The following is a 12,851-nucleotide window of genomic DNA, read 5'->3' as shown; positions in this document are numbered from 1 at the left end:
CCTGCTTTGTTCATCTTCAGTAATTCTATTTCCCAAATAATAAAATTCTTCTACCTCCATAATATTTTCTTTTGCTATTTTTATATTCAGTGGTATTTTTATATTTCAGTACTTGCGTGTTCTTCATTCATGCCATTCATTGTTTCTTTTAAATCTTTTTTATTCAGCTAGAATTAATACCAGCAACTCATAGCATCTTTATTCACCTTGAACTGTTACTCCGGATCTAAATTGTTCTTTAACATCATTAATTGCTAGTTCTATGTAAAGGTTAAAAGGTAACTGGGATAGGGAACATCCTTGTCAGACTCCTTTTTTAAAAAAAAATATTCTAATAGCTATGCCTTATTGCACCTTTAATTATTCTAAACCTTTATGGTGCTGGGTCATTAATACCTCTAAATAAATTCATTGTTACAATTAATAGGTCTATTTGTCTTAAATGACAAAAATAGATGTAATTGATTACACAATGAAAGCTATTTCATTAGTAAAGGGTTTGGGTAATATTTCATCCCAATCAATTTTGAGTTGAGTTGTCTAAAAAACAGCATAAACTGTAAGGATCATAGACCTGCTATGATGGGCCAAAATATTCCTTTTGGTGTATTAATTTTAGAATTGGAACGAGTATTTTGGAAATTTAGTATGTTTGAATTGTTCTATAGAACTTAAGTGATATGGATGAACTATGATTTGACGTAGAAATGATACAATTACTAGAAAACCATGAATGAAGTGAAAAACCATTACTGTTACCATAAGTTACAGTTGTAGTGCATAATGTTTTATCTCCTGATTTGGAGAATCACACCAGAGAATCCGTTATAAATTAGAATCACTAGATTTAACCAGTACCTGTCTGAGGTAATGACATTATGGATTCAAAATCGGACTAAATACTGGGATGGTGGGTTAAGTAACAGACATTGATCTGTCAAAAATCATAAGAGTAATGACATGTGATCCAAATATATATATTCTTGTATGAAAATGGAATAGTCACTTAAGATTGGGATCTTTTTAGCCTTCTCTTCAACGATAAAAATCAATTCTCTGCATTTACGAAAGAATTTCCTAGCTTTATATTATCGGGTCTACATGTTGTTAATGACACTACAAATCATCTACCTTTATTCTTTTGAGTTAAAAATGTTTTTTGCCTGCAGAACTTTTATTAAATAAATATCAGCATATTAGTTTCTTCGATCTAGCTCCAAAAGCTCTCTAGTACAGTTGAAAGATTTGTAGAATCGTTACAAGAAATAAAAGATGCAATGGTGTTATTGCCCTTATGAGTTAATAGGAAAGCAACCAGTGAGAATATATTCCAAGTTTCAAATAAATTTCCTCTCCTTATATATAAATTAAAATTCCCTCTCCTGTTCACTAAGAGAACTAGTGATAGCAATGTTAGCAGGTAGTACAGAAATGATGTAAATAGTAAAAGTAGACAAAACATTAGACATTATACAACAATTAAGTAATGTTAATTTTTGCAGTAATGGTAAGAAATCAGTGTGATTAGTTAATATAAACAATTTAATTCAGTTTAATTAAAGAAAAATCTCTTAATTTTATTATTTGAACCTATTAAATTTAGTTAATTTTCAAAATCCAAACTTTATTCCGCTGTCATTTTGGGTATAGTGATTGTACCAACTAAATATTTATGCCAATTTTTTTTGTTATGAAGACCTTTAAAATGATTATCACATGGGGTTGAAATTCTATATAAAGGTAATTCTCCTTAGAAGGTAATGTAGTTATAGAATGATGTAACTTTCAGGATAAATCTAGAATAGTTTTAAAGTTTCTATTGGATTTCCATACTTTTGACTTGCTCTGTGTACATACATATGGGTGATCATTTGAAAAGTTAGCTGTTGTTATAAAATTGATCAGTCCCATCGTATTTGTTTGCAGGCCTATTCACTATTCTTGGGGAAATCTTTTTAAAAGGGGTGGAACTCTCCCCCTCTGCTAAATCTACCCCAGTACAAAAATCTTAACATTTAATTACATTAATTGATAATTCAAACGAGTAATGAATTAATGGTGAAAAGAAACTACCCATCTGTTCGTTTGGTAGGTGTGAGAAATCATTTGGGGTAGTACTTTTTTGAAAATTTCAGTCCGAACAAAAATATAAAATTACATGATTATTTCTTAAACTTTTTGAAATAATCATCTGTGGTTTAAAACTGCGAAAATTATTTTTTAATTACAAATGCAAAATTTTGCCCTAAAATGTTTTGTAGATTTTCAACAGTTGAAAACTATTTTTTTTAAATGAGATGATTTAGATTCTGACCTCATTGGAAAGCCCTTTGAATGACAAGTAATTTGGTACAAACAATATAAAAATTCGTTGACTGGTATTAGTTACGATTAAAAACGTGTTTTTTTAAAGTTATGTTGGGCTACAGTGTTACTGACCCAAAGCATTGGGTCTGAAATATGTTATTAAAAATATGGGTTAGGTTTATCCAGCATTGAAAAAAATCTACCAGAAATTATAACGTATTAACATACAGCATTATAACTTGAAACATAAGAAAAATCCAATAATAATGTGGTACCTACTTCTTTGCTGGTAACGTGTTGAAAAATTTATTACCAGATAATTATTCATTTATCATTCATTAGCTTAAGTTGTAAAAAAATAAACGAAAAATTTTTTTACCTAATAAAGTATTGATTTTTAAATCATTTGTTCAAAATGATTCCCATTTTCCTGTAAGTAATAATAGTTTTTGTTGAAATTCACATCTTACTTTTATTATAGTTTGTTTAGTTACATGCTCTTACAATTTTATTTTTCAACTTGTACGAGCACAAATTTCTTTATAAATTATTGATTTTAAATGACTCCAAAAAAAAAAACTTCCAGTGTTGTAAGATCAGCAGATCTTGCTGGCCACTCAGCTGTTCCTCTTCTACCTACCTAAGGCCCAGGAAACATTTGGTCCAACCATTGTTGAACTGGTAGTGAACAGTGAGCAGGTGCTTCATCTTGCTGAAAGTGAACATGTCTTCGTTCAGTAACATGTTTCCATTGTCACCTGATTTTTTTAAAGTGTTGACTATTAGTGGGTGTACAATTTCATCCAGCAGCTGCAAATACTTTTCACTTGTTGAATTCCCATCGATAAATACTGGACAGATTGTTATTGCTGTAAATCCCGATTATTTCAAATTTTTTAAGAAGTAATATGTAATTTTATAGTTATTTTTGTTGGACTGAAATTTTAAAAAGTACTACCAAAATGGTTTTTCACACCTACAGAGGCAAATTGGTGCAGATTTTAATTTTCTTTTCACCAAAATTAATTATTTGTTCAGGTTGTGTCAATTAATGTAGTTAAATTTACCATTGCCATTTAAGATTTTTGAGTTAAAGTAGGTGTAGCTGAGAGGGTGGGTTTCACCCCTTTGAAAATAGTTTAAAAAGGTTCTCCCTGAGAATGTTATACATAATTCCAAACAGAAAAACAATGGGACTGATAGCTGTTGAATAATAAATATGGTAACTTTTCAAATGATCACCAGTGTGCAAGGTCTGTAAATAAAGTAATGAAGTTTTTTAGACAGTCAAATTGGCAATACTGTAAAGTTACTAACAACCATTAAAGACAACTGGATGGATGCTGCATCACAACAGTGCACCTTGTCATTGTCTGTGTAATAACAATTGCACTCTCAATTCCTGAAAGAAAAACATTCCCTGTAGTTTCTCAACCACCTTATTCACTTTCCTGTTCCTGACTAAAAAAACACTTCAAGAACACAATTTTGGAACAGTAGAAAACATTTAAAAAAAAGTAACTGACAATCTGAAGGATATTCCGGTTTCTGAGTTCCAACACTGCTATGATGAGTGGGAAAACTGAAGCATTGCGTGGCTTCTGAAGGAAATATTTCAAAGGTGATGTCCATGTATAATTCAATACTAAATAAGAAGTTTTTATGAACCAGTCTCATTACTTTATTTACAGACCTCATATGTATGCAGGTGTTCCTTGGAGAAACATTTAGTACATGTTCTACTGGTGAAAATAATAAAATTCATATAAAGACAGATCTTTAAGCTTTTGTATTTTAGTTACAGCTAGTGAAAGATTTCACCTGGATTTCAGAACTTACGAGAGGAAGCTGTACTGTAATTTTTCGACTCAAATTAAGGAGTAAAGTTGGTTGTTAATGATGTAATTTGAGCTAAAACAGTTCAGAGAACTGTGACTGCAATAGTTAATGTTATAGTAGTTATATAACTAGTTGTTAGTTAATTCTGAGAAAATTAATTTGATGCAACCAATAAAAACTAAATCCGTTTTTTATTGAAGAAAAACAGATGAAAATTGCATTTTTCTGGTATCCAATAAACATTCTTTTTAAAAACAGAACACTAATTACTGAAAAGAATATAAAATTTATACTGTAAATCAATATTTTGAATGTGTAAAATTCAATAATTTGTACAGGTAAAACAAAATAAGTACATAAAAAGCTAAATTGAAATGTATGTTCCTTAACATACAATGTCATTTCCAAAGTACAGCAATTTTCATCACCTGTTACAATATTATTCACATTGTTAATTTCCATTTTTCAAACTTTTTCATCATTTCATGGCACCATGAAACATGATTTGTTTCACCCAAAGAGCAGAAAGCTTTCTAACTTAAGTGATGTTGCAGAAAAGCATGAACTGCTGGTGTAATAATTCCCAAGGACACCTGTATTTGGTGCTAAGTTACATATATCTCTCTTGTCTTAAGCATTTTTCATAAACACGCGTGATGACAGTCAACTTAACGATGGAGCATCCTCAAGACCCAAATTACTTCTTTCAAATTCCTTGTACCACCTAAATATTATATAAGTAAGGACAATACCCTCCAACCTCAGGAGTCAATTGCCTGCTGTTCAGTTTTCAACCATGGTATCACTACCTCCTTCCTTTTACTAAAGCAAATGGCAGCTACAGTGCAGGTTGGGACCTGTCTGAATACGTACTAACTTGCGATGAGCTGTTCCATCATGGCAAATCTTTATAGTGGCCTATATATATTTTGGTAAAAATATAGTTATATATAAATACTATTATTGCAGTTATATTTAGGTAATGATAGTCATTCTTAAGCCATAAGAATATAGATTTCATCTTGAGGATTCTTTAATAAATGGACTTGTCTAGGCCAGAGACCTTTAGTGTGAAAAATTATGACGAAGACTGAATTATACTAGTAGACCCAGTGACTGAATGGCAATAGTGTAAGGTAAGATTTTCCTCACATTGCAGAGCAGTACAGCATGTTTGTCATTGTTTTGTTGCCTGATATTCGACAGGTAATAAAAACCATATGTAAAAAATTGCCAAGTGAAATATGTAGATTTCAGTTTTGATAAGTAAATATATTATTTACACAAATAATATAATTAAATCTGTTAACTGTTGAAGGAAAGGAAATATATGAGCCGAGCTGCAAACAACTTAAAAAATATTTGTTTGTATCATATATTATTTTTTATTAACCATGTAAAAATTGTTATGAGTGTTTCAACCAGTGATGAACACAGGTATGTCATGACAGCACTGTTTGATAAAGCACATAGTTAATAATATAAAATGCAGAGTATAAACTTATGCTGTTGTTCTTGTACCATTAAAAAAGTATTTTTTTGAAAATATCAGATATTAAATTAACTCTTCATTCAAATATTTTTTTTTGTAAATTTTATTTCAAGTTGACAGTTTTTCTGTATCTACATAATTTCCACAAGAGATGATGCCATAGCAACTGGTGCTTTAAGCAACAGCTCAGTACCTTTAGCTAATGAATTGGGATTAGCAGTCTTTCTCTGAGATCGATTGTCCTTCATTCCAACCCTGTAGGGGAAGACACCCACCTTGTGACGTTACTGGTCGCTACACCACCCCCTCCGTTCCATGGCCTGAGAGGCTTTACCAGAGATCGTCTTAAGACCCTCTTAACTGACAACATCTCAGTCATCAGCCAGGCCTCTGTCGGGATGCCATCAATGTAAAAGCCTCGGCAGACATTTCCATCAGTAAATACATATCAAATTTCACCTTCACGTAGGCTTCAAACAGACATCTTCACATCCAACCTAACATGATTCCCTCAAACTAACTGAAAGTGCAAACCCTGTGCCTAGTACAGATTTGACAACACTGTTTGTGATTGTAAATGCTGCAGAAAACGAACAGAGTTTAAAGTTTAATCAGTGCTACACTCATACCAATCAAAATTGTGTTTTACACAACATACAAATTCAGACCTACAACCAATTTAGGTCACTCAACAAGAGGAATGCAACCTCTGCATACGCAGAGATGCGGCCCATTGCATCATCAGTCCCTTAATCTGGACATTGACATGACACCTAGCCAAACTCGCCCAGAGGGAAACTGTGGTACACTGATTGGGGGAGAACCATCTAATTGCACCCAAACCAGACACCACAGGAAATATACCATGTGTACAGCGACCCGTGGAGAACTCATCCCACCTGACCTGCCAAGATGCAGGGCCCCGGTCTTCAATATCCTGCCTTCGCTCTTCACATCAATAGATTGTTTACCTTGAAAATGTAGCGCTCCCTACGCTCATCAGCCAAGACATCTATTGGTCTGACTCTGGACATAACACAGACTGCCTCCCGTGAGACCGCCCACAACAGCCAGCAAGAGGAGTCACTGGGCCCGCAGCAAAAAATTCGCACAATACCTAAAAGCCATGTGGTGAGCCCAGACAGGTGCAGCACACAGCATAATAGCTTCGCTGACACCTTTGTAAAGGACACGCATGGCACGGCAATTCAATTCCCAATCAGGATGAATGACTCTACGGATTCCATAAAAAGCATCAGCAGCCTTTTTTGCTACATACTGTAGATGTTCCTTGAACCTAAAATTCTCATCAAGGATAACACCCTGGTATTCTTAAGTCATAACGCACCAAGTGGGGAGACCATGGAATGGAATGCAAAGTTGGCAGGAGTCTATTACTCCCTACTTTATCGCAGAGCCTGGACAGAGTCCCTTGCTGCTGGATCTTTCTAATCGGGCTTGTTTTTTTTTAAAAGGTTATTTTTAATCTCGGATCTAATTTTTCAATTTTTGTCTATTATTATTTTAGTGAATTTAAGACGGATTTAATTGCATTCCAATCCGTTGTTGAACCAGCGTTATCAAACCCATTGCATGGGCCGACCGCGGAAGGCTAGGCTTATAAAGCCTGTCCTCCCGACGTAATTCCCCTTCAGACCGTCCACTGAAGTCCTTTCGGTGCTAACTCTTTAATAGGTTAGCAGGAATACGCCACAACGGGACACTAGCTAAAAAGGAGGGAGCAATGCGTCCCTTTTTCCGGAGGAGTCGCTATTGCTGGGTTAATTGTCTTAATGTAAGTTTTAAATTAGGAGAGGTTGTGTAGAAGCTCTTCATCCGCTTCTGGTATGGCTGCCCTTCAGGACGCATCTCTGCTGGGCTCTGTTCCGGACTCCAGTCCGTGATGTTGAGGCGAGTGGTTGGTCTTCCTTCTTCTTCATCTTCTCCCGAAGACCTCTTCGTTCTTCTTTGGCCTGCACTTTCCAAGAATTGGTAGTAACCGAAGTTACATACCGTTAACCTTGTAAATCCCGAGCCCCGAAGGGCTGAACGGGGGAAAGTGCAGGTTTCTTCGCTCTTCTGTGCTGTCAGTGGCTGCTGGGCTCGTTCCCTCTTTCTTCTTTCTTGAAAGGAAAGGAAGGTAATAGGGAACTTACAAATGGTGATACCTATTCGCGATCGCGGTTTTGGGGCGGCGATTTTGTGGAAGAAGTAAACAGTAATTATTCACTCCACGTAATTATTAACCTTCAGACACACGTGTGTCTGAGAAGGGGTTGGGGGGACCGCGTGGCCGCAGTGAAGAAACCATTTGTTTTGTGGTGGCTGTTGGTATCTGCAACAGAAGAAGCAGAACACACACACGAAAAAAAAAAAAAAAAAAAAATCTTAATTATAACTTTTCTTTCGGCTGGCAGGATGAGACGGCACGTCGAGTCGTTCCACATCCACGTTTCTCCCGTTTCTGAAACAAGAGAAACAGAACAAAACACGCAAAAAAAAAAAAAAAAATTTTTAAATTTAGACCGCGTTTTTGTTGTATGCGCGACTTACCGTATTTGAAGTGTTCAAATTATATAACTCGCGAAAAACTAATCACTCGCGACCCCGGAAACGCGTCTGACGCACTATTCCGTTTATGGCTCATGCGATATGGAGGCCCCTAAGCCTGGTTTGTCGATTTTCGGCTACCGCACCGCACCATCACGGTGGTTCGTCCAGTACGGCGTGAGGCCGCTTCCTTACACCTGTCGGAGTTGGGTCCTCTCTGCAGATGTCCCGAAGATGACTGTGTTCGGACACAGCCGCTCTCCCGAACAGTCTGCGCGCCTGCGCCACCCCCACCTCGGACACGGATTGAAATCTCGCATCAGATCGGAGAGTGGCGTTCTTGACGAACCACGGAGCTCCAAAGATCGTCCGCAACGCTATGTTTTGGACGGCCTCGATCTTCTTTTGAAGCGAGGAGCTCAACACTGCCCCCCATGCCGGGTAAGCATATGTTAGAATCGGCAGTACGTACAGCCGAAAAATGAGCAGCTTAGTCGCCAGTGGGTACGGGCTGGCACTGTTCAGCACTGGGTATAGCGAGGCTCTGGCGGCCTTAGCCCTTCGGGTCGCATAATTGACATGCTCGTCGAAGGTAAGCCGCCTGTCCAACACCACCCCCAGGTACTTAACTGTTTTCTCAAAAGGGATTTTCTCCCCTGAGATTTCCAGCTCTCTGGTCGGTTTTCGTGTCTTGCATGTGAACATCACGGCCACCGATTTTTCACCGTTGACCCTGATTCTCCACATGTCGAGCCACGGTTCCACTAAGTCCAGCTGCCTTTGGAGCCTCCGGACCGCGTAATCCACATTTGCGGATTCGTAGAAATATGCCGTGTCGTCTGCGTAAAGGGCCGCTTTGACCCCATCCGACAGCGGCATATCGTTCACGTACAAAGTGTACAAGAACGGGGAAAGTACTGCTCCTTGGGGAACCCCAGCGGCTATTTCTCTGGTAGAGGAAATCGTTTCCCCTACGCGCACGACAAAATGTCGGTCTAGTAGATATGACCGCATCAGTCTGACATAGCGGTACGGGATCGCCGATCGCGCTAGCTTATAAAGCAGCCCGCTATGCCAAACTTTGTCAAAGGCCTTGGCCACATCCAGAAAAACGGCTGCAGTCACCCGTTTCCTGTTCAGGCCTCCGACAAGGTCATCTATTATTTTTACCAGTTGGAGGGTAGTTGAGTGACCCTCCCTGAACCCAAATTGCTCGGGCCGCACTTCTCCCTCCATGTATCGCCTCAGTTTTTCGAGAAAAATCCTCTCGAACAACTTAGACAATACCGGTAACAGGGAGATTGGCCTATAATTCCGTGGGAAAAGTAAACTTTTCCCCGGTTTGGGTAAACATACGACTTTGGCCGTTTTCCAACAATTCGGGAAATATCCAACGTACAAAATGGACGTGAATATCACCGAAATTGCTGTAATCACGGAGGCCGGTATGTTCCGGAATGCACGGGCGCTGATCCCGTCGACACCCGGGGCCTTGTCGGGGCTTGTGGCCTTAATGGCTGCGGAAACTTCCGCTTCAGTGACTTGGTCAATCTCTAGAGGGGCGTCCTCCACCTGTGAGAAATAATCTACAAGAAAGGATTCCACCTCGGTTGTGTGCTAGTCGTTCGGGGAGGGAGGGGGGTTTGGAGTGAACTGCTCCTCCAAGGTATCGGCGAATACCTCGGCCCTCTCCGCCTCCGAGTATGCAAGTCAGCCCAGAGACTCTACAGTCTAGTGTCTCACAAGCACGAGCAGCTCGGAGATTGTGGACATCGATGTTATTCAGTGATTGGGTTTCAATTTATCACACATCTCAAGAATGGTCGATGTGAGACTGTACAAGGACTACATTTACATTTATACATATCATCCTCTGAAGTAATACCTTAAGGTGGTTCTGGAGACTGAACGGAAAAAGAAATTAAACTTTTGTATTCTATGAGTGTAAGTTGCTGCTTACACTGCATTATAAATGCTCTTTGACCTTAAGAAATGGGAACAAGTAACCTGGATGTTTCATCGGAATTGTTCATTCAACAATATGGCCTTGTGTGTTGAATGCACATCCGTTATTTTTTCTTCCTGTTTAGCCTCCGGGAATTACCGTTGAGGTATTACTTCAGAGGATGATATGTATGAGTGTAGTCTTGTACAGTATCAGTTCGACCATTCCTGAGATGTGTGGTTAATTGAAACCCAACCACCAAAGAATACCCCGGTATCCACTATCTAGTATTCAAATCCGTATAAAAGTAAACTGCCTTTACTAGGACTTGATTGCTGGAACTCTCGACTTCCAAATCAGCTGATTTGGGAAGACGCATTCACCACTAGACCAACCTGGTGGGTTAGATTCAGTTAATCTGGCGTGATCTAAACTAATGTAATTTGATAAGCTACATGTATTAAATCTTTCAATTTATGCTCTGCTTTATTTCTGTTTTGATAAAACGTATTCAAATTTTTTAATTGCACTGATATATATGTGTTCTTTCTTGAACTTATTTTTTAGTGGATTTTACACACAAGTAGTCTGATTTTTACAAATTTGTGGATCTGCTAGAACTAGCATTAATGAGAAGATAAAGTACATAAATTTTACTAGTGAAGATTGTTCAAAAAATAGTTCACTATGTAATAATAGTTCAACGGGTGATAATGTATATACAGTCAAATATTATATCACAAAGTGTAACAAAATACCCAAATGACAGGTTGAGTTTCTACTACTCGCAAATTAATTTTTATAATGCCAATCTGTTTATGCTCAGTGACCTTACAGTATAACTAATTAGATAGGTAATTAGTCATTTATATAATAGTTAGTCAATAGGTAATTAGATTAGGTATTGTAGTCATAAAACTACTGATTAGCTGGCTGTGGTGCCTCCATTTCTTGTTTTGTAGCTCTAGAAATTACAGTATCTTTTTCATTATAAATTTGTGACCGATCTTTAACATCAATGGGAACTTACCTATTCAAAATATGTATCACATGTCGTAAGAGAATAATGATAATACAGCATTTTTTAATTACAGAAAGTGTTCATTAGAACAAACTGTTAATTAAAGCTGCTGCCACACGGATGTTTAATTTAATTTGATCTATGCAAGTTTTTTTGTTACTATACAAACTTGCCTAACCTAAAAATGCTTAGAACGAATGAATAATGCTGACTGTAAAGCTCATTTTATAGATTTTGTTTCATTCAAAATATTTTGTATGTTGAGGTAAAAGGGATTGACGATTGGTAAAGGGCGATTTGGTTTGATTTTATACAAGAAGAGTTGCAGCTGCTGAAAAATATGTTGATGTAAAGGAAAGTTACTGGTATCATCATTTGCAATTCTATCTGAAAAAAAGTTGCTTGTTGTGGTGTTCTGTTCATGTAGAGATATCTTTACCATTTCCTTTGCTCAGTAAACAGTAATTTGTTACTTCATAGAGGTAATCAAAAGTAAATTTTGTGATTAATAAAAAAAAAAAAAACAACTGATTTACATTAACAGTTAATACATTGCAAAAATCTTACTGTTAATTTGTTATATTATATTGCGATAAAGGTTGAATATAAAATAAAGAATGGAAGAAAGATAAAATAATTTTGATTTTGCAGCAAGAGTTAATGATTTCAGTGTAAAAAAATTAAACAATTATTTGGAATATTATTCAGACGTAATATATGTTTAATGGCTACACTTCAAAGTAAACTACATTATAAATTTGTAAATATTATTTTATTCATGATACTCAAACTGATAATACTTTTTTTTATTATGATAGCAATATATTACATTTGTTAAGTGACTGATAACCTTGGTACAAAAAGAGTTCAAATTGTTGAAAATTCAGAAGCTTTTATCATTTATAATTTTTAATTAGGCTGACAATTGTTTGCCTAACTAGTTATTAATAGAACAGTAACTGTGATTTTTATTATTATTTTCTATGTAACTATGCTATCATTAAATTTTTAATCTTTATTATTTTTATTTTTGGAAATTAGTTTTTTTAAGTGTGTTAATCCCACTTCAAAATAAACGTTGCTAAGTACAAGAATACGTTTTATCAAATTCATTTTCATCGTCTTTTCTGTCTTCACTGGTGCAGCATTGGCTTTTTGTTATTTAATGGCTTCCTATCTCTTCTATTTATTGTCCTCAACCACTTCACAAACTCCGTTTCCTAATGATTTTTACCACTAGTTAATTTCATATTGCTTTTAATAGGCTACATATTTTAGAGATAGGCTAAAGCCTGTTGTCATGAAATACTGTGTAGTATTCATTTTTATAACTCAAATTGTTTTCAGTTTTATCTAATAAATAAATTTAAACCCAATGAACAAAGTTACAGGCTTGATTCATTGAGTAAAATTTATTACTTTACTTTTTTTGCAGATAAAGAAAAATGTCTTCTATTTGTCAAAAGTAACCTTTGAACATTTGTATTTATCAATGTTTTGAGGTTTAAAATAACTCAATTTAAAGTTTTGAGTCATAAATTAGAAAAATCCTGATTACAAATTGTGTGTAAACATTAATTTGTTTTATGTCTCAGAAAAAAGTCAACTTATAAAGTCATGAAATTTGGTGCAGTAGCAAGGTTGATTTTATTAGTTAAGACAATCGGTTGATTTGGCCTCCATGGCATGAGTGGTAG

Source organism: Lycorma delicatula, chromosome 8, assembly GCF_047948215.1.
Source record: "Lycorma delicatula isolate Av1 chromosome 8, ASM4794821v1, whole genome shotgun sequence".
Lineage (NCBI taxonomy): Eukaryota > Metazoa > Arthropoda > Insecta > Hemiptera > Fulgoridae > Lycorma > Lycorma delicatula.
The sequence above is the reverse complement of the archived record's forward strand: the minus strand, read 5'-3'. Positions refer to the sequence as shown.